Source organism: Notolepis coatsorum (assembly GCF_963971535.1).
Source record: "Notolepis coatsorum genome assembly, chromosome: 14".
Classification (NCBI taxonomy): domain Eukaryota; kingdom Metazoa; phylum Chordata; class Actinopteri; order Aulopiformes; family Paralepididae; genus Notolepis; species Notolepis coatsorum.
Genome location: NC_140178.1, coordinates 79605277 through 79625896, shown reverse-complemented (window position 1 = coordinate 79625896; position 20620 = coordinate 79605277).

The following is a 20620-nucleotide window of genomic DNA, read 5'->3' as shown; positions in this document are numbered from 1 at the left end:
GACAGAGGAGAGGCCCTTTGCTTTTGCTAAGTGAAGAGCCTCTGTGACCACTATGAGGGCCGTCTGTGTGGAGTGACCAGTCCTGAAGCCTGACTGATTAGGGTCAAGGAGGTAATTCTGTAAGAGATAATCAGTAAGTTGGTTGGATACAGCACGTTCAAGTGATTTAGAAAGGAAGGAGAGAAGAGAGACAGGACGATAGTTGTCTATGATGGTGGGATTCATCGTTGTTTTTTTATGAGCGGTGTGACTCTGGCTTGTTTTAGGGAGGTGGGAACCACCCCCGGGTTGAGGGAGGAGTTGATGGTTGCCGTTAGGAATGGGAGGATATCTGGTGCTATGGTCTGGAGGAGTGGGGAGGGTATCGGGTCCAGCTGGCATGTAGTGGGACAGATGTATATAGTAATGGTGCTATAGATACAATTTTTACATAGACGAATCATAAAAAAAACGATTAATACACAAATATATTTAAAAAATAATATATATATATGTAACGGTTGTGACAATGTCACCTTAAACTTCGATGCCCGGAGTGGGAGTCGAACCCCGGTCTCCCACGCCGCAGGCAGCAACACAGACCGCTATACCAAGAGGTGAATCCACTACTTCGCAACGTGTCTATCTGTCTTTGAGGATGTGAGAGTGAGTTTAACCCATAGCACCGCTACTCACCCCAGCCCTTCTTGACTGCGCTTCACGATACCATCCGTTACACTCACCCTCTCAAACTCACTCCACTCCACCCAAGGCACTTCGATGCCCCGAGTGGGAGTCGAACCCCGTTCCCCCACGCCGCAGGCAACAACACAGACCACTATACCAAGAGGTGAATCCACTACTTCGCAACGTGTCTATCTGTCTTTTTCTTTTGAGGATGTGAGAGTGAGTTTAACCCATAGCACCGCTACTCACCTCAGCGCTTCTTGACTGCGCTTCACGATACCATCCGTTACACTCACCCTCTCAAACTCACTCCACTCCACCCAAGGCACTTCGATGCCCCGAGTGGGAGTCGAACCCCGTTCCCCCACGCCGCAGGCAACAACACAGACCGCTATACCAAGAGGTGAATCCACTACTTCGCAACGTGTCTATCTGTCTTTTTCTTTTGAGGATGTGAGAGTGAGTTTAACCCATAGCACCGCTACTCACCTCAGCCCTTCTTGACTGTGCTTCACGATACCATCCGTTACATATATATATCATAGTGCCTTTAGAAAGTATTGCTTTTCAAGAAGTGAGCACCCCGTTATCAGACATAGATTAAAAAACATGGTCAGCAGAGACATCATTTGTTGATAAATTACGGTTTATTCTGCTAATCTTTAGAAAAAAGATCGCTAGCCGTACTTCATGATGTAGGCAAGATGGCTGATGACCCGGATTGCTTAATAGTTGGATGGAAATACTGTTTCAGTATTGTATCGAACGTCGCCACCCAGTGGCCATTTGGAACATCTTTGTATTTTAAGTAATTTACTCAAATAATTCATGAAAATTGTGATGCAGTTGGAGGAAACTTTGTCTTTATGTTGTGGCAGATGTCATATTTGCCCTTGAGGATGGTAAGACGCCAGCACAGTGGGTGTGTCTAATATGTGTGTGTCTGATAATAGAGGTGTGTCTATTATCACAAGGACAAGAAGGCCCTACAGAGAGTGGTACGCTCAGCCGAGCGTACTACGGGTATTGCACTACCACCATCTGGATATAACAAGAGGTGCAAATCCAGAGCCTGCAGAATAATGAAAGCCACTTTAACATGAGCACACACACACTCATGCTGCACACGCTCACACTTATGGTCACTTTACAAAAGGAAAGGTCACTTTAAAAATAGTATAGTATAACTTGAGATTGTATAATATAGCATTGTATAGCAGTGTACATAAAGACCCAGTGCCTCATCTGTAGCTACCTGTATTGCACTATCACAGGACCTAGCATGTCTTACCATCCTCTGTAAAAACGCATGTACATATACCGATATGCCCTACTTTGATTACTTGTATTATTGCACAATGTCGTTCTATTGGATTCTTATTATATTATTATTATTATTGTATATGCACAATCGTTGCGGGCAAGACCCCCCGCATTTCACTGTATACTTGTATGCCATGACAAATAAAACTCTTGACTTGACTTGTGTCTGATAATAGAGGTGTGTCTGATAATAGAGGTGTGTCTAATAATAGAGGTGTGTCTGATAATAGAGGTGTGTGATAATAGAGGTGTGTGATAATAGAGGTGTGTGATAATAGAGGTGTGTGATAATAGAGTTATGTCTGATAATAGAGGAGTGTCTGATAATAGAGGTGTGTGATAATAGAGGTGTGTCTGATAATAGAGGTGTGTGATAATAGAAGTTTGTCTAATAATAGAGGTGTGTCTGATAATAGAGGTGTGTGATAATAGAAGTTTGTCTAATAATAGAGGTGTGTCTGATAATAGAGGTGTGTGATATTAGAGGTGTGTCTGATAATAGAGGTGTGTGATATTAGACGTGTGTCTGATAATAGAGGTGTGTGATAATAGAAGTTTGTCTAATAATAGAGGTGTGTCTGATAATAGAGGTGTATAATAATAGAGGTGTGTCTGATAATAGAAGGGTGTCTGATACTGTACTTATACAACACATACATATTACTTATGGCTATAACATACCACCTTATGTATCTTTTTTCTTGTGGTCGATTAAAAAAAGAAAATTCTGATGAGATGTTGTAAATCAGCAATTAAATGAAATCGACAACAATAGAAGTTGAGTAGAATGAATAGATAGAAGGATGGAGATCAATACAACATTAACATTTCATCTGGCATCTGATTACACACAGTAGAAACTGTTCTGCTACAGTACAGTAGCAGACTACTGTAGCTCTACACTGTTTACTCCCTACTAGAATATGTAGCCTTTCCCTTTCCGCCCATAAGGAGAACGTTGGAATATTCACATTCATAGATAGACCTCTATCTCTCCGTTCTCTCCCTCTCTCTCTCTGCCTCCCCCTTCCTCACTCACTCACTCACTCACTCACACACACACACACACACACACACACACACACACACACACACACACACACACACACACACACACACACACACACACACACACACACACACACACACACACACACACACACACACACACACACACACACACACACACACACACACACACACACACACACACACACACACACACACACACACACACACACACAGAGAGACAGACAGACACACACACCTGCCAAATCTTTCATTCCAATGTCATCTGGCCAGTCTCTCCCCTTTCCTCTCCCATTTCCCCTCATCCTCTCTTTCACTCCATCCCCCACTCCTCTGCTCTGTCCCTCTCTCCACTCGTTCACCTTCTCATCTTCCATTCCCTCGATCCTCGTCCTCTCTTCCCACTTTCTGGTGCCAAACCCCTCCCCTCCTCTGTCACGCTGAAATCTCTCTCTCTCTTTCTCTCTTTCTCTCTCTCTCTCTTTCTCACTCCTTGCAGTTGCAGTATGCCGTGCAGTCACTGTGACATCTATTTTGCAGAGATTATATATATATATATATATATATATATATATATATATATCAGTTTTGCACATAGGTTGCGTGCCTTTGAGCCAGGGTCGTAACAGTATATATATAACAGTAACAGTATATATATATATATATATATATATATATATATATATATATATATATATATATATATATATATATATATATACTGTTACGACCCTGGCTCAAAGGCACGCAACCTATGTGCAAAACCGACACCAAAACCTGTGTTTAACCCAAGAAGACTACTTTAACAATGAAATACTAATACAAACTAAAGAACCAAGAATAGGAGAACGTGATAACTCTCTGTTAACCCACACTCCTCTAACCACAGACCCTGCATGTGTGACTCAAGGGCTGGTTTTAAGCTCCCAGCAGGTAACCAATCAGCAGCAATTAGCTAATTAGCAGCCCTCACCTGTATGCCCAGTGACACAGCAGTGATCAGGCAGTGACACAGGAGTGATCAGGCTCATGGTACATAACACCTCCCCCAACAAACTGGTTGCCCAAGAGGCAACCACTATACATCAACCCATAAACAAAAAACAAAAAACAACTGTGACCCATTAGTTGTCAGGGCCACTACCACAACAGCGATAACGGGCCAGCCCCTGTCAAACACGACCACCAACCGTGTTGTATGCTCCCCAGCGTGGAACATTTGCCAATGCTGTGTAAAACAAAAAACAACCCTGTCCCGACTCTCGGGCAAGCTAGACCTCACAAAAGGTTCCGCCACTGCGGTACATGGCTGCAGTGGGGCAGGCAACTCCTCCGCTGAGGCGTAAGACTTAGGACCCCGTCGACCAACCAAGACCGTATCATATATGAGCTCCCTTTCAACAGGCCCCTCCACCGATACCGACCTGTCAAAAATAGACTGCAAACCAAAATCAACTTGCGCTCAACAGGACAGAACACAGAAAAACAAAAACCATAGATCTCTGATACCACCACCACGCCCATATCCATCCCACCTGGCACTGGCAGTTCAGGATACCGCAAACCGTGAACATCCAGAGTAGCATGTACCGCCTCAGGTACAGCCCCACCGTCCCTGGAACATGGCAATACGTCAGTCACAAAAGCGTCTGGAACACCATCCAAAATGGCGTCACACAAAATAACATTGTCCTGATCAAAATGGCTGCCACTCAACAGACCAGGTCGCGAAGGCGGCTCCTGCTCCACAGGACACAGGTAACTAGGTTGACCATCACACCTAGTGCATGGCAGAGAATCAGTGTGGACACGTGGATCAATGTCAGAATCATCAACTGACATACTGGGACCATCCCTGCCCACAAGTGAAACATTAGGGACAATAGAGCTACTGCGGGAAGGCTGGCAGCCTAAGTCAGGCCTAGTAGCCCCTTCAACTAGAACGGTGTCACATGAATCAACAGCACCTCTCATAGCATCCTTCCCACACTCATCCTCCAATTCGTTCATGGCCTCAGCCACCGTACAGGCTGGGAAGACCTTGAGACACTGCGCTGCCAGATCATCTCCTACCACATGCCTCACCGGCACGCATGTCAACCCTGGTTTCACCACCGGGCCTAACACAAAGGCATAATCAAGAGAATCATTATGCAGAGGTACCTCCACAGTGTGCTTTCCAAAATTCTCAACAGGTACACTTTTCAATTCAACAAAGAATGTGTCACCAAGTGTAATGTCCCAAGTCGAAGTATCAACAACATCACTTTTGTCCTTTGACATTGCCCGTGTCACAGCACACACAGGGAACACTCCTGGATGTTTCTGTGCCAGCTCAGTAGGGACCTCAGAAACCACAGGAACGGGAGTTACAACTGGAGTAGCCAACACTTTGTCACCAGCCAAATCATTCCCTAGAATGAAGGACACCCCTCTTATGGGAATGTGAGAACATACCCCCACAACAACATTGCCTGATACTAAGGGAGAATTGAGCGTGACCACATGCAAAGGTGCATCCACAAATCCACCCCCAAAGCCCCGAACAACGACACCGGAATGCAAAGAAGAGTTTTCTGAAAACGGCAAAACCCCCTCCAGAATGAGGGACTGAAAAGCACCGGTATCTCTCCAAATTGTTATAGCCTGTTTGGACTCTAGTGCATTAGTCAGGGAAACAAATCCATCCATCATAAATCTTGAGGAACCCTCGAGCTCTTTGTCCACACGTTTGATACTTCCCCCATCACCATCTAACGTTGGTAAAGGTGTTCTGCATATGGTTTCTACCAGAGCCACCGTTCTGAAATTTTTCTGCTCAAGCACCGGGCACCCAGCAACGATATGACCAGGTTCTTTACAGTAGAGACAGATAATCCCTTCTGGGAATGCACCAGCAGAACCACCCCGCCTAGGAGGTGAAGTTAACTGACCAGCAGACACAGGTTTTGGGAAACGGCCCCCCTGAACAGGACGCCTATCCCTGGACTCAACACGGTAGTCCTTCAAAAAAACAGACTTGTGTGTCAACACAAACTCATCAGCGAAGACAGCGGCGTCGCCTATCTTCGATACCCTACGCTCGTTTAGATGAGTGGAAACGGTATCAGGAACACATCTTTTAAATTCCTCTAGGAGAATCAACTGTCTAAGCTGCTCTCTTGACTCTGCTTCCTGAGAAGTGCACCACCTGTCAAACAGGTTCTCCTTCTCTCTTCCAAATTCAACATAAGACTGTCCTTCCGACCTGCGATAGGCTCTAAAACGCTGATGATAGGCCTCTGGGACCAACTCATAAGCCCTCAATATGGAAGCTTTAACAAGCTCATAGTCAGCGCTTTGTTCAAGGGACAGAGCAGTATAGGCTTCTTGAGCCCTACCAACAAGAACACATTGCAGCAGCAGTGTCCAGGCTGTATCAGGCCACTTCAATGTGGTTGCCACCCGTTCAAAAAGGGGAAAATATCTTTCCACCTCTTTCTCAAAAAAAGGAGGCACCATCCAAATATTCCTGCCTACATCAAAACCGGAACGCGACTCTGACTGCAGAGCCCCCGCCTGTAAGGCAGCATGCTTAAATTCAAGCTCCTTCTGCGCACGCTCGTGCTCCAGCAACATGTGTTTCTCCTTAAGCTCACGCTCCTCTCTCCTCTCCTCACGCTCTGTAGCAGCTGTCTTTCCTTAAACTCCAACTCCCGAAGCCACCACTCACACTCCGCACCAGATAGCAGCGGAGACGCGTCAGACAAAGTAGGCTCCTCCACCCTCGCCACAAGCACCTGTTCCCTAACGAGCAAAACCCTCAAAGCACCCAAGGCAGTTGGTTTCAAACGTTTCTCACTGGGAGTAAGCTCTACCTTGTAGTGCACAGCAAGCTCCAGAAGCTGTTCTTTGGAAAACCTCTCCAACATGTCATGTGAAGGGTGATCCACAAAATCCCTAATGGAAGCCATCTTTTCTGCACCAGCGCCACAACCCGTTCACTTTACAGTCACCAAAAAGCTGCCAAAAGCACCCTAGTACACACACAATCTACCTAAAGAACCACCAAAGAGCCACTAAAGAAACACTAAAGAACCACTGAAGAACCACTGAAGAACCACGAAGAACCACTGAAGAACCACTAAAGAGCCACTAAAGAACCACTGAAGACACACTACAGAACCACTGAAGAACCACTGAAGAACCATAAAGAATGCTAATGCCAATACTAATAACCATAAAGGGACGTGGTGGAAATGTGTGCTCTACTGAGCGCACCTTTCTAATTTGCAAAAATAAATTAAAAAAAACAACCACCCTGAAATAAATAGATGTGCCATACGCGCAGGAGGTCAGATGCTAACAGGTAGGCTATCCAAACACTCAAAACAAACTAAATAAATACAACAAACAAATTCAAACAGGTGCCCCTTCTAACCTGATATGACTACTTACGCTTCTACATCTAAACTGCAGTCAAAACGGCCCACCACATGTCTACCCTAAAAAACACTAAATCAGGCCCTACCACACTACCTGTGTTTTCTGGCCCCCTATCCTACCTACCCATAAACTAATGCCCTGTAGACCTAACCCTCTTCAACCACACCTGCTACCAGCCAGAGATCATATTTGACCATCCACCAGTCAAGTACATGGTATGGTACAAGACAAGCAGATGGTACTAATCACTTCTCTGACTGCCCCAGGAGTATGTGGTGCACAGGAAGCTAACCAACAACCAGAAAATAATGTCCCTATCTACATGTGGTGTGCACTAAACTATATATTTTAACAGCATTAAGTAGTCACATCAAATTACAAACAAATAAGGGCATACTCACCTGTTTGATGAACGGCTCCAGCCCCCACGTTACACAATATGTAACGAACACCACCCACACATAGCACCATGACACACCATGCAAAACCCCAAAAAAAAAACACCAAACAATTTCTAGGGGTAAATATCCCGGACGAGCCCCCAACTGTTACGACCCTGGCTCAAAGGCACGCAACCTATGTGCAAAACCGACACCAAAACCTGTGTTTAACCCAAGAAGACTACTTTAACAATGAAATACTAATACAAACTAAAGAACCAAGAATAGGAGAACGTGATAACTCTCTGTTAACCCACACTCCTCTAACCACAGACCCTGCATGTGTGACTCAAGGGCTGGTTTTAAGCTCCCAGCAGGTAACCAATCAGCAGCAATTAGCTAATTAGCAGCTCTCACCTGTATGCCCAGTGACACAGCAGTGATCAGGCAGTGACACAGGAGTGATCAGGCTCATGGTACATAACAATATATATATATACTGTATCTGTATCTCTCTCCCAAATAAACCTATAGCACTCATTTGGTTTAATCTGGCAGCGTGATCACAGTATTGATGTGTGTGTGTGTGTGTGTGTGTGTGTGTGTGTGTGTGTGTGTGTGTGTGTGCGTGCGTGCGTGCGTGCGTGCGTGTGCGTGTGTGTGTGTGTGTGTGCTAGCGTTAGAACTCCAGGCGATGCACTCAGCAGTGAATAGGAACAGAATGTTTCATGACGACACAGAAGGGATCAAGGTGTTGTTGTTTTCTTGTTGTTTTTTAGTAAAAAGACCTTTGACCAATGATTGATGTAGCTGAGAGAGGAGAGAGAGAGAGAGAGAGAGAGAGAGAGAGAGAGAGAGAGAGAGAGAGATAGAGAGAGAAATACACAGAGAGAGAGAGTGAGAGAGATATTGACCTTCATGTAGCTGAGACAGAGAGAGTGAGAGTGAGAGTGAGAGTGAGAGTGAGAGTGAGAGTGAGAGTGAGAGTGAGAGTGAGAGTGATAGAGATAGAGATAGAGATAGAGATAGAGATAGAGATAGAGATAGAGATAGAGATAGAGATAGAGATAGAGATAGAGATAGAGATAGAGAGAGAGAGAGAGAGAGAGAGAGAGAGAGAGAGAGAGAGAGAGAGAGAGATAGAGATAGAGATAGAGATAGAGATAGAGATAGAGATAGAGAGAACAGCTGGCTGGTTTATGTAACAACTGAACCATGTCTCTACACACTGGGGTCTGTTGGGCTAGTCTGTTCCCTCATCTGCTGCCTCGCCTCTCTCCATACTAGGTAGAGACAACATCACACAACTCTGTAGCCCCCCCCCCCCCCCTCTCTCTCCTCTCTCTCTCTCTCTCTCTCTCTCTCTCACACTTGCATTTGTGTGCATGTGAAAGGTATAACAGTTATACAGTTTGTATATGTTTGTATCTTGTGTATGTGGTACCGGTGTGTATGTGTGTGTGGTACCAGAGTGTGTGTGCTACCAGTGTTTGTGTGTGTGTGTGTGTGTGTGTGTGTGTGTGTGTGTGTGTGTGTGTGTGTGTGTGTGTGTGTGTGTTACCCTTATATCTATCATCAGCATCATACAGTTTGTATGTTGATGTATCTTGTATGTTGTGTTTTGTCTGTGTGTGTGTGTGTGTGTGTGTGTGTGTGTGTGTGTGTGTGTGTGTGTGTGTGTGTGTGTGTGTGGTGTGTGTGTGTGTGTGTGTGTGTGTGTGCGTGCGTGCGTGCGTGTGTTACCCTTATATCTATCATCAGCATCACACAGTTTGTATGTTGATGTATCTTGTATGTTGTGTTTTGTGTGTGTGTGTGTGTGTGTGTGTGTGTGTGTGTGTGCGTGCGTGCGTGTGTGTGTGTGTGCTGTGTGTGTGCGTGTGTGTGTGTGTGTGTGTGTGCTGTGTGTGTGTGTGTGTGGGATACACACCATCAACATCATTGTGTTTCTCAGGCTCGATTACATCTCAAGTGTATGTGTAATTATATGACTGATTCTTCAAACTGATCCCACGACCATTTGGAGGGCAGTCAGTGCTGGAGGACAGAGTCGTGGGACGAGGATGTGTGTGTGTGTGTGTTTGTGTGTTTACATTAATCACTGTAAAACCTCATCGTCCTCAGGTAACACATTACCTGATCATATGCCCCTTGCCATGTTTATAACTGTTTCTATCTATTTTCATAATAACGCCTCAGAGCCAGAGCTTGTTTGGTTGGGAGGTGTAGGCATGCATGTGTGTGAGTTTATAGCCACTCTGTCCGTAACATTGCAGCTATACCGCTGGTGTGTTATTATGATTCCTGTCTGTATCGACAAAGAAAGCTAGAGCTCTATAGCGCTGCTGGGGTGATCTGTTCTTTTTTTTTGTATCATGTCTTCACACACAGAGAGAGAGAGAGAGAGAGAGAGAGAGAGAGAGAGAGAGAGAGAGAGAGAGAGAGAGAGAGAGAGAGAGAGAGTGGGGGGGGCCAGAATTTTCTTAATAACGTAATGCAGTGGCAGTGGTCTCAGAACAGAATCCCCTCTCTGGGTTGCGACGCACTGCGTGACGTCAGAAGCCTGAGAACGTCTGCTGCTGTGTGTGGGTGTGCGTGTGCGTGTGTGTGTGCGTGCGTGCGTGCGTGCGTGCGTGCGTGTGTGCGTGCATGCGTGCGTGCGTGTGTGTGTGTACACGAGAGCAGCCCCTGCATGGCCTAAGAGGAGAGTGGTGGGGGAGGTGGGGTATTATTTGTGATGTAATTTCATGGGAGTTGTTATGTGTGGTGCCACTGGTGCTGTTGTAGCCTGTGGTTACGGTACAACCTGAGACAATGTGTCCCCCTACTGGTGGAGCAGGGGATAGCTTCCTCCAACCAGGCTCTCTAAAGAAAATAGAGGCTGTTGGTGCGTGGTCGGTTCTCATCGTGTGATTCAACGTCTGTGAGGTCCTATGAGTTTAGGGCACAGCTCAAACCTTTGTTCCAGTGAGGTAGCTATCAACACACCACAATGTGAGCCTGGGATGCAGATGTCCTTAATCACAACATGTCAACGTGTAACCTGGCTGGCACCATATATCTTTATTCTACCACAGTATTGGCTGATTGGTTCTCACAGTGAAACCACATGTAGAGTTTAGGTTGCAGATTTTTTGCCATTTCTTTTAACCCCATGGAGTCTATGCGGTGCCGGCACAAGGGTCGACATCGCCAACAAACTCTTGAGAGGCCAAGCTTTTGTCATATGAAACTAAAGGACTTTTTTTTGCTCTGTTAAGTACCTTGAGCTGCATTGTATGAAATGTGCTATATAAATAAAGATTATTATTATTCATCCCCTTGGGGAAATCTGGGCGTCATAGCAGCATGGTGGGGGGGGGGGGGGGGGGGGGGGGTACAGGTTTGGAAATGGTAATGGTATAAAGACAAAAATATAGGCAATAGAATTATAATAAAAATTTAAAATTTAAATAAACAGTTCAAACAATATAATTAACTCTGAATATAGGAATTTTGAGAAAATAAGCAGTGTAATCAGAGGTGCTGAGGGTCTGCATGTCCTATCAGTTATATTATACATTAAAATAAATATGGGCAATAAGAATTAAAATCTCAATATATAATATGAGTAAGTACACAACTGGCATCATATGTGTCATACGTGTTAGTAGTAGTCTGTGTAGGTTAGGTGGTAAGAGTCAGGGTTACATTTTGCTCCAATATTAAGCAACATTTTGATTGCATGGCCATTTTCAAAGGTGTCATTTGACCTATTGCCTCAAGATATCTGAATGAAAATTATGCTTGAGTTAACGCTTTCACTACTGTAGTATATTTTGAAGAAAAGATGGGAGGAAAGAACCTGTCCGGACTCCGTCGATGCAGTTTCAACAATACTTTATTGAATACAGGCATCTTAATAATTTTTGCAGAAAACTATTGAGTTCACAACACAGCCACGGAACCATCCCTAGAAAGTCAACTGAACTCTTACAAGAACATGGGTTGAGTTATTTGTTCCTATAGACACAGCGACTGGCCTTACTGTAGTTACAGCTGTGCCAGTTCAAAGGTCACTGCAGTAAGAACTTCTCTTATTCCAGTAGTGGGCAAATACCTTTTCAAGTGACCTAGGACAAATGCTGGAAGATCACGTATTGACTATAACATCCATATGATGTGGCCGCTCGAGCCATGGAATCGGACAACGACTCTGATGTGGATGTGGCCGCCAGAGCCGCTACAAGGCCTCGCACGCCACCAATTCTAGGTCAGCAGTGTGTGTTTACTGTTTGTAGATATGGTGTGTAACCATCCTACATTGTATGTAGGATATAACTGTAAATGCATTGTGACAAAGCTGACCGTTCCTTTTTGTTATTTCAGAGTCAGGCCCAGCTTCAGAGGACGATGTGCAGGTGGAGGACGTGGAGGACGTGGTACCGTCTAGGCAGAAGGGTAAGTTAGGCCTCACTCTCTCACACTGACTCATTCACTCACACACGTTTCTAACTATGTATTATATGAATGTGTGTCTACAGTATAGGGCAGGGGTGTCAAACTCATTTTCACAGAGGGCCACATCAGCATTATGGTTTCCCTCAAAGGGCCAAAGACCGTATAAATGTTAATGTAAAATAAATGTAGCTACTCATTTACATATTGTTAAACATGTTGTTTCTGTATTTATTACTTATTCAAGTTATACATATTGCATATGCATTTGCATAGATGTAAAAATATATGTTAGCTTATGTTATTTTAACAAATCATTTTAGTTTATCAGAACCCCATATTACTCCATTAATCAATGATCAAACCATTCAAGTAAATAACAAAGAAGAAGATCATCAAATACAAGGGGCAGAACTAACAACTGAGCTGCAAAGAAAACGTGGGACAGATGTAGCAGATGTTACAAAAACAAATGGCTGCACACAACCTTGCAGATGCCATACATCCAACTAATGGAAGATAGTTTAATTAACTTTAATTAACAGATTGCAGAATGGGTACAGTACAGTACAGCTCAATACACACTTGTTAAGGGGATGCAGACCAGAGAAAGACTTTCGACTTGTTTACATCAGGGTCCACCATTTTCAATTCGTAATGAAATTGCTATTATGTGTCTGCATGAACACACAACTGTAACTGTACTCAAAAATAACAAAATAAGGGTTGTCTCAGTTCACAACTATATTGGTCAAGTTTTGGGTGGGACTTGTTTGCGTCCCTACAGCTTCTTATTCAATTGAGCGAGATGCTCGGTTATGTCACACAGCCAGTTTGCATCTGACAGTTCAGACAATATTTCTTCAACCCTTTGTTACCTATTCCGCCTGGATCTTTTTTGTATTTTGGGAGGTGAAATTGTCAAAGAATGTCTGAGGAGTAAGTGCTTTTGGCTTTTTTCCTTTGTTACTTCATCAATACCTCAGATGTTCAACATACATGTATGTGTAAGAATGTGTAATAACTAAGGCTGTCAAAGTTAAAGCTTTATTAACGCATTAACCCACAATTATTTTAACGCAGCTATTTTTTAACCCAAGATTAATGTTTAAAAAAAAGAAAAAAAACCAACCTGTACGCCCAACAGACAATGGCCCTCATTGATTCCGACCGGGTGAGTAACAGGCTACGGGCGTGGAAGCCCGTCACTGTTGAGGAGCTATGGAGGTTCTTGGGAATACTCTTCCTGACGGGGATCGGTTCTTGCACTTTAGTGACAATCAGGCGATAAATCCTGATGATAAACTGTACAAAGTACGCCCGGTCCTTGACCACCTCGTGCCCCGCTTCCAGGAGCTGTTTCAACCTAGCCATAATATCAGCATAGAGGGAATGCTGGCCTGGCGTGGACGGTTAGCGTTCAAAGTGTAAAACCCCCTGAAGCCCACCAAATATGGCATCAAGTCATATATGCTATGCACTGCAGCCATATTGTGGGAACCCGGGGAACCTCAAGGACACAGTCGTGGCGCTCCTAGGCCGTCTCGCAGGCGAGGGTTACAAGCTGTTTATGGACAATTTATACAACTCTGTGGCCCTCTCTGACAGACTCCTACAGTTGAGGACCCACGTCTGCGGTACCTTGAGGAAGAACCGTGGAGAACCAGAGCAGGTAAAGCAGGTAACCAATGCTGACCTTGCGATGGGCCAGACCATGGCCCTGCACAACAACCGGGTCATGGTTCTTGCCTGGAGAGACAAGAGGATAGTCAAGATGATCAGCAGCTTTCACCAGGACACTTTAGTGGAATCACGCGTCTGGCGGAAAGGTGCGAGTGAGAGGGAAGCAGTAATGAAGCCGGCCTGCGTGATTTCATATAATCTGTGTATGAACGGTGTGGACAAGCTAGATCAACATATCGCATACTATCCCTTTATTAGAAAGACTGCAAAGTGGACCAAGAAGTTCGTAGTCTATTTGATTCAAATAACCATGGCCAATGCCTTTGTTCCAGGTCAGTGTGATAAAGGACTTGGTTAAGGAGGCAGATGCAGGTCAGGCAGTGGCAGGTCAGGCAGTGGCAGGTGGTGAGGCATTGGCAGGTGGTGAGGCAGTGGCAGGTGGTGAGGCAGTGGCAGGTGAGGTGGCAGGTGGGGGGGTGGGGGGTGGGAGGCAGCGTGATCCCAGGTCCCCAAGGACAGATTCGCAGTGCAGGTTGGATGGCAACATGGCAACACATACTATGAGGAAGTACGCATCCACCGCAAAGAAGACGCATCCCATGAGAATATGCCGGGTCTGTAAGAAAAAAGGCATGAGACGGGAAACAAGATCATACTGCGCAAAGTGTGGAGTCCCCCTGCATCAAGAGTGTTTCACACTCTACCACACAGAGAGATTATGCTAGCTGAGTATTATCTCTCTTGTGTGGTAGAGTGGAAACACTCTCCATGAAATATGTGGATGGATGCGTACTTCCCCGTACTATGTGTTGTTATGATAGCTGAGTGTATAGTAGTATAGTGTATAGTGTTTTGTAAATATGTAAATAGTGTAAGTATTTCACAATCTAGGTATTACTGTTTGTACAGAACAAAGGTGTTGGAACATGGATATATTTGGAACACTATTCTTGGTCCACTTTCAAAGTAGCAATGGTGGTCTCGCTTGTCAATACCGTACATCATTGTCCTGGTGGAAGCTGCTGATAATTTGCAGAATACATATGTCTCTAACACACTTTACATGTAAATATATGTTCTTATGCACAAACTCAATGGTGATCTGCCATTTTGCCAGGTCAAAACTAACGTACTTTACATGTGAATATGTGTTCTGATGCACAAACTCAATGGTGATCCGCCATTTTGCCAGGTCAAAACGAATGCACTTGAATATATGAATAAATAAATGTACTGTGAATTGTGCCAGGTCAAAACTAATGCACTTGAATATATGAATAAATAAATGTACTGTGAATGTTCTAAATGCACAAATTCAATGGTGATCTGCCATTGTGCCAGGTCCAAACGAATGCACTGTACAGTACATGTTGTAATGCAGTCCTGGGGGCGTCTATGCCTTATACAACGCTGTTCGGTTTCTGCGTTGCCATTTTGCGCTCTGATTGGCCGAGCGCGCGCATGCGCATGAGCCGCGATGCGGCCCTCAGCCGTGCTGCGATAAGGCTTTCGCCAGCGGGGAGAGGGGCTACCGCGAGCGGCATCGCTGAGCTCATCAACGACCCTCCGCGCTCCGGCTTTCAACAGCGGGGAGAGTATTATGGGGCTTATGCCGCGAAGCAGTAACTCACATAGTTGCAATGCATCTGTCAGTCGTACTTAACTATGTGTTCACTGTTGTGTTACTGCTTCGCGGCATAAGCCCCATAATACTCTCCCCGCTGTTGAAAGCCGGAGCACGGAGGGTCGTTGATGAGCGCAGCGATGCCGCTCATGGCGCCCCTCTCCCCGCTGGCGAAAGCCTTATCGCAGCACGGCTGAGGGGCGGCGATGAAGCCAGTCGCGCGATTTTTTTTTGGTTTGTCATGACAAACCAATTACATAATCCAACATATGTGTAAAGAAACAACATATTCCAGTTAACAGTATATATTTTTTAATGATTGCTTACGGTATAAATTAGGTTAACTGGAGCTTAGTATTGCTGCCTGGCGCGCGACTCGGGCTTCATCGCCGCCCCTCAGCCGTGCTGCAATAAGGCTTTCGCCAGCGGGGAGAGGGGCGCCGTGAGCGGCATCGCTGCTCGTTTTTGCTAATTTCTATATTGTATATATATATTTCTATATTGCATATATATGCAATATATACAATATAGAAATTAGCAAATAACAACAAAACCACCTAGTGTTTATGATTTATGAAATGCAGTAAAGGATATAGGGATATTTTGATTTACGTTATATGCCTATATATATATTGATCTATATATTGTCACTATATGTTGAACTATATATGCAGTAAGTGTGTGGCATTGAGGCTATATATGCAGTAAGTGTGGAAAAAGAAATATAGGCATATAACTTAATCAATAAAAATATCCCTATATAATATCTTTATTTCATTCAAACAGCTAACAGTACAGGAATGGTTCTATATTGTATACTGTCAAAGAACGCGTTATGTCGTTTTTTTCTGTCGTTTTTGCAAATTTTTATATATTTCTATATTGTATATATTGCATATATATATGCAATATATACAATATATAAATTAGCAAATAACGACAAAACCACCTAGTGTTTATGATTTATGAAATGCAGTAAAGGATATAGGGATATTTTGATTTACGTTATATGCCTATATATATGCCTATATATGCCTATATATATATATATATATATATATATATATATATATATATATATATATATATTGATCTATATATTGTCACTATGTTGAACTATATATGCAGTAAGTGTGTGGCATTGAGGCTATATATGCAGTAAGTGTGGAAAAAGAAATATAGGCATATAACGTAATCAATAAAAATATCCCTATATAATATCTTTATTGCATTTCATGAATGATAAACAACACTAGGTGGTGTGTGTTTACCCTATGAACTTGGAATAATGTGTCTCAGACGAGCAAGATGAGCAAATAATGATTTTCGCATGCTGCAGAAAACGCTTCATATCTCGCTTTCCAGGAAATGAGGCTCGATTTCGGCCAATGTTTACCTTTTTTCGCATGGAATTGTGAACGAACAAAGGCATGTAGAAACAAAAGTTTTTTTGCATATTGTACAGCAACTAGTGTTTGTCAAATGAGCCGAACCATTTCCAAATAGCTAAAATATAGAAATAGATCCGCGAAAATCATGAAATATCGCAAAATCAGCCCCTTAACACTTTGAGCGCCAGCCGTGTTTTCCTTTTTACCGGCTGGAATGCCACCATCCACTCCCAATGTTAACGTTAATATCGCCTAATCTATGTTTTGAATTATGGCTATGTGTCTAATCTGCCTGTCGCTTATCAAAGAATCATTTTCCAGTCAACATTGTCAAGGCAGATTGTTTTTTTATCGCTTCATTTCCGTTTGATAGCATTTTGAAAATCACCCGTTTTCGCGGAAAAAACAACCCATGCCTATGATAATCGCCTTTTACTGGAATATTCCAGAACGTTGTCATTTGTCGGCCTATTATGAATCGTTTTCAAATAAACGCTAGATGATTGATAGTATATGTGTGCGCACGCACGCTCGTGCTGCGCGCTGATAATCGCTGCTCTTATTTCCTCATGGCTTTTACAGTCAAAACAGCCATATCACATAAACGCTTATATATCCGTGAAAACGAGTCTGATAACACTGATAACATAGATTCCTTACCTGAGGTTAGATGGTATCCAAATGGTTTATTCCAATTTCCGATCGCCATTCGAAAAAATAGATAATTGTATTGATCCATCGTGTGTACAGTATAACCCATATTCGCCGTGGCTCAGAGGCTCCAGAATGAACTCTGGTAGACCCCGGCTGCATCAGTGAGAAGTAAAATGTGGAGTCAGAAATCCGTTCTCCCATTCACTTTCATTGAGTCCATTCCGATAGGGGGCGCTTTTTTCACATCAGAGCGCCGGCGGTCCCTGGATCTCCAACGGTAGGCTCGCGTGATGCAATATGATTTCAGATCGCTAATAAAAAAATAAAACCCGAGAATACTCGTGACGTGGCATTCAACGGTCGGGGGGTAAACCCGAGAAAAGCCGTGAGTGGCATACAAAGTGTTAAGGCTGGCATCCAACCACGTTTTGAGACGGGGAGGCACGGCATCCAAAAAGACAGTTTCTAAAAGAGAATATATACATTTGAGGGGGAAGAAACTGTACATTGGAGGGGGTTGGGTGGGGGGTTTGGACGTTTACTGGGGCCAGTTTCGAATTGCAGCCTCCCATAGCTGCTCTTTGAGAGCGGTTTTGAAGGTGGGTAGGGATTCACATTATTTTACGGCCAGGGCCGCCTGGGAGAAATGCGAGGCCCTGTGCGAGATTTAACGCGAGGCCCCCCCCCCCCCCCCCCCCAAAGGTAAAAAAAGAAAAAAAAAAAATATATATATATATATTTTTATTTTTATTTTTTTTATACAGTCAACATATTCTTAAATAATAGCGCTGCCCGAGGCGGGGCATGATACAGTCAACATATAGCAAAAGAGAGAGCGAGAGAGAGCTCCCGTTCTACAGTCAATATACAGTGTACAGAGAGAGAGAGAGAGAGAGAGAGAGAGAGAGACACATTGGAAAGAAATTGAAATGCTATTTGGCCCTAAACAGAGAGTACACAGTGGCAGAATACCTGAGCACTGTGACTGAAGATCCTTGAGCACAGCCTAGCCATCGAGAAAGGCCGCCATAGGCAGACTGTGTGTGTTAGAAAGAGAGAGAGAGAGAGAGAGAGAACATGTGTGTTTGTCATGTGTGTGTGTGTTAGAGAGAGACTATAGCATGTATGAGAGATTCAAAAGGACAAAGATCAACAATCCAACAAGAAGAGCGTCTATACCAGAGAAACCAAAGCAGCAAGGAGCCAATGGCCGACATCAGCTAAATAGGCTAGCCAGGTACTGTGACACCAGGCCACGTGACACACAGCTTTGGCCAACGGCCCAACGCTACCCAAGCTACACAAACGACCATTCACACACAGCACATGTCGTATCTCCAAATGTTGTGAAGTAGCATATGTTTTGCCTGGAAAAAAACATCGTTATTAACAAAACATTCGGGAGGGGAAGGAAGGAAGAGTGGGGTAATGTCATGACATTTTACCTGCACGAGGAACACAGGTCTCCACGTTGACGAAAGGCCTCTCGCTGTCGGGACAAAGCTATGGCCAGAGCCTTGTCATGGTGCAGGCCCGACTACATCTTCTGTCAAAGATGATGTCGTAGTCAGAGTGCCAGGGCCTGCTATTCTCAAGGCTAACTGATAGCATCAAACGAACGTTCCCAGCTGACGCTAAACAGCTAACTGGCTAACAGTTAGCTCAATCAGGCACCTGGCTGCATGTAGTAGCCGCATAGCTTGCTTCTGCGTTAGCTAACAGCTAACAAGCTATGCGGCTACTGTCTACATACAGCCAGGTGCTCTCAGCAGGCACACACAGTTAGCTACTAGTAGTACTATATATTAACTAGTCGACCAGTTTGGCTCCAGAAAGAGAGAAAGATAGATAGGTCAGGACAGGTCCACGGCGGGTATTTAATCATAGGTTGACTCACATAACGCAGTATCAATGAATGCGGCGCGGCCGGCGCCAATGGTGAAGTTGGAATGAGACTTGGCCCACGGTGTAATTCTTCTTCTTCTTCTTCTTCGAGTACTTTCCGGCAGACTGGACACCTTTCGGCATATTGCTGCCTAACAGATTTATCTGCTCACAAGTTCTCTTCTCCTTCTTTTGAAAAGACATCCACTCGCCTCGCTCCTCTGAATAGCGCTGAATTATCTACCTCGTGTGTCTTCTTCTTCTATTTGGTATTACGGCGGTCGGCGGACGGGCCGGAAACACTATCCTAAAATCTGTAGAGCAGCAAATCCGCAGAAACCGGAAAACTGCAGTCTGCAGAGCCAGGAAGTCAGACACATTCTACAAACGTGTCTAATGTGAAATATATAAGCATATAAGCAAAACTAGATTTTAGGTCTGTGATGAAAAAGGGCCTCGCGGGAAGGGGGGCCTCGCAAAAAAATTAAAAAAAAATAAAAAAAAATAATAAAAAAAATAAATAAAAAATATTTTTTTTTTATTATTTTTTTGCGAGGCCCCCCTTCCCGCGAGGCCCTGTGCGACCGCACTGCTCGCACACCCCCTGAGGCGGCCCTGTTTACGGCTGTGGGTAGGGCGTTCCACATTGTTGTGGCATAATTGCAAAACGAGTTTAGTCCCTTGTTTGAGCCGAATCTGGGTTGAACATGATTTGTGGAACTCCCTCTGGTGTTGTGGTCATGGTATTCACTGACCTTTGGGAAGTATTTCGACATGTACATAGGTATCTTAATGGTGTAGTGTATCTTGTAGACCAGGCCCATTGCAAGTTGTTGTACTCTGTCGTCTGCTCTAAGCCATAGGTTATCAAAATGGGCAGGGGTGAGGTGGGTTTTAGGAGTAAGGTCAAGCAGTAATCTGACCAGTTTGTTTTGTGATGTTTGTAATCTTGTTTTTAGTGCCTTTGAGGTGCAAGCATAGTCGTAGTACCCTTGAATTAGTGCTCCTGTTAGAGTCTTCAGGGTATTCTTGTTTACCAGAGAGGAGATCCGGTACAAGAATCTTGTTTGTTGGTTGACTTTTTTTTATTACATTGGTTGCCATTTTGTCACAGGAAATATTTG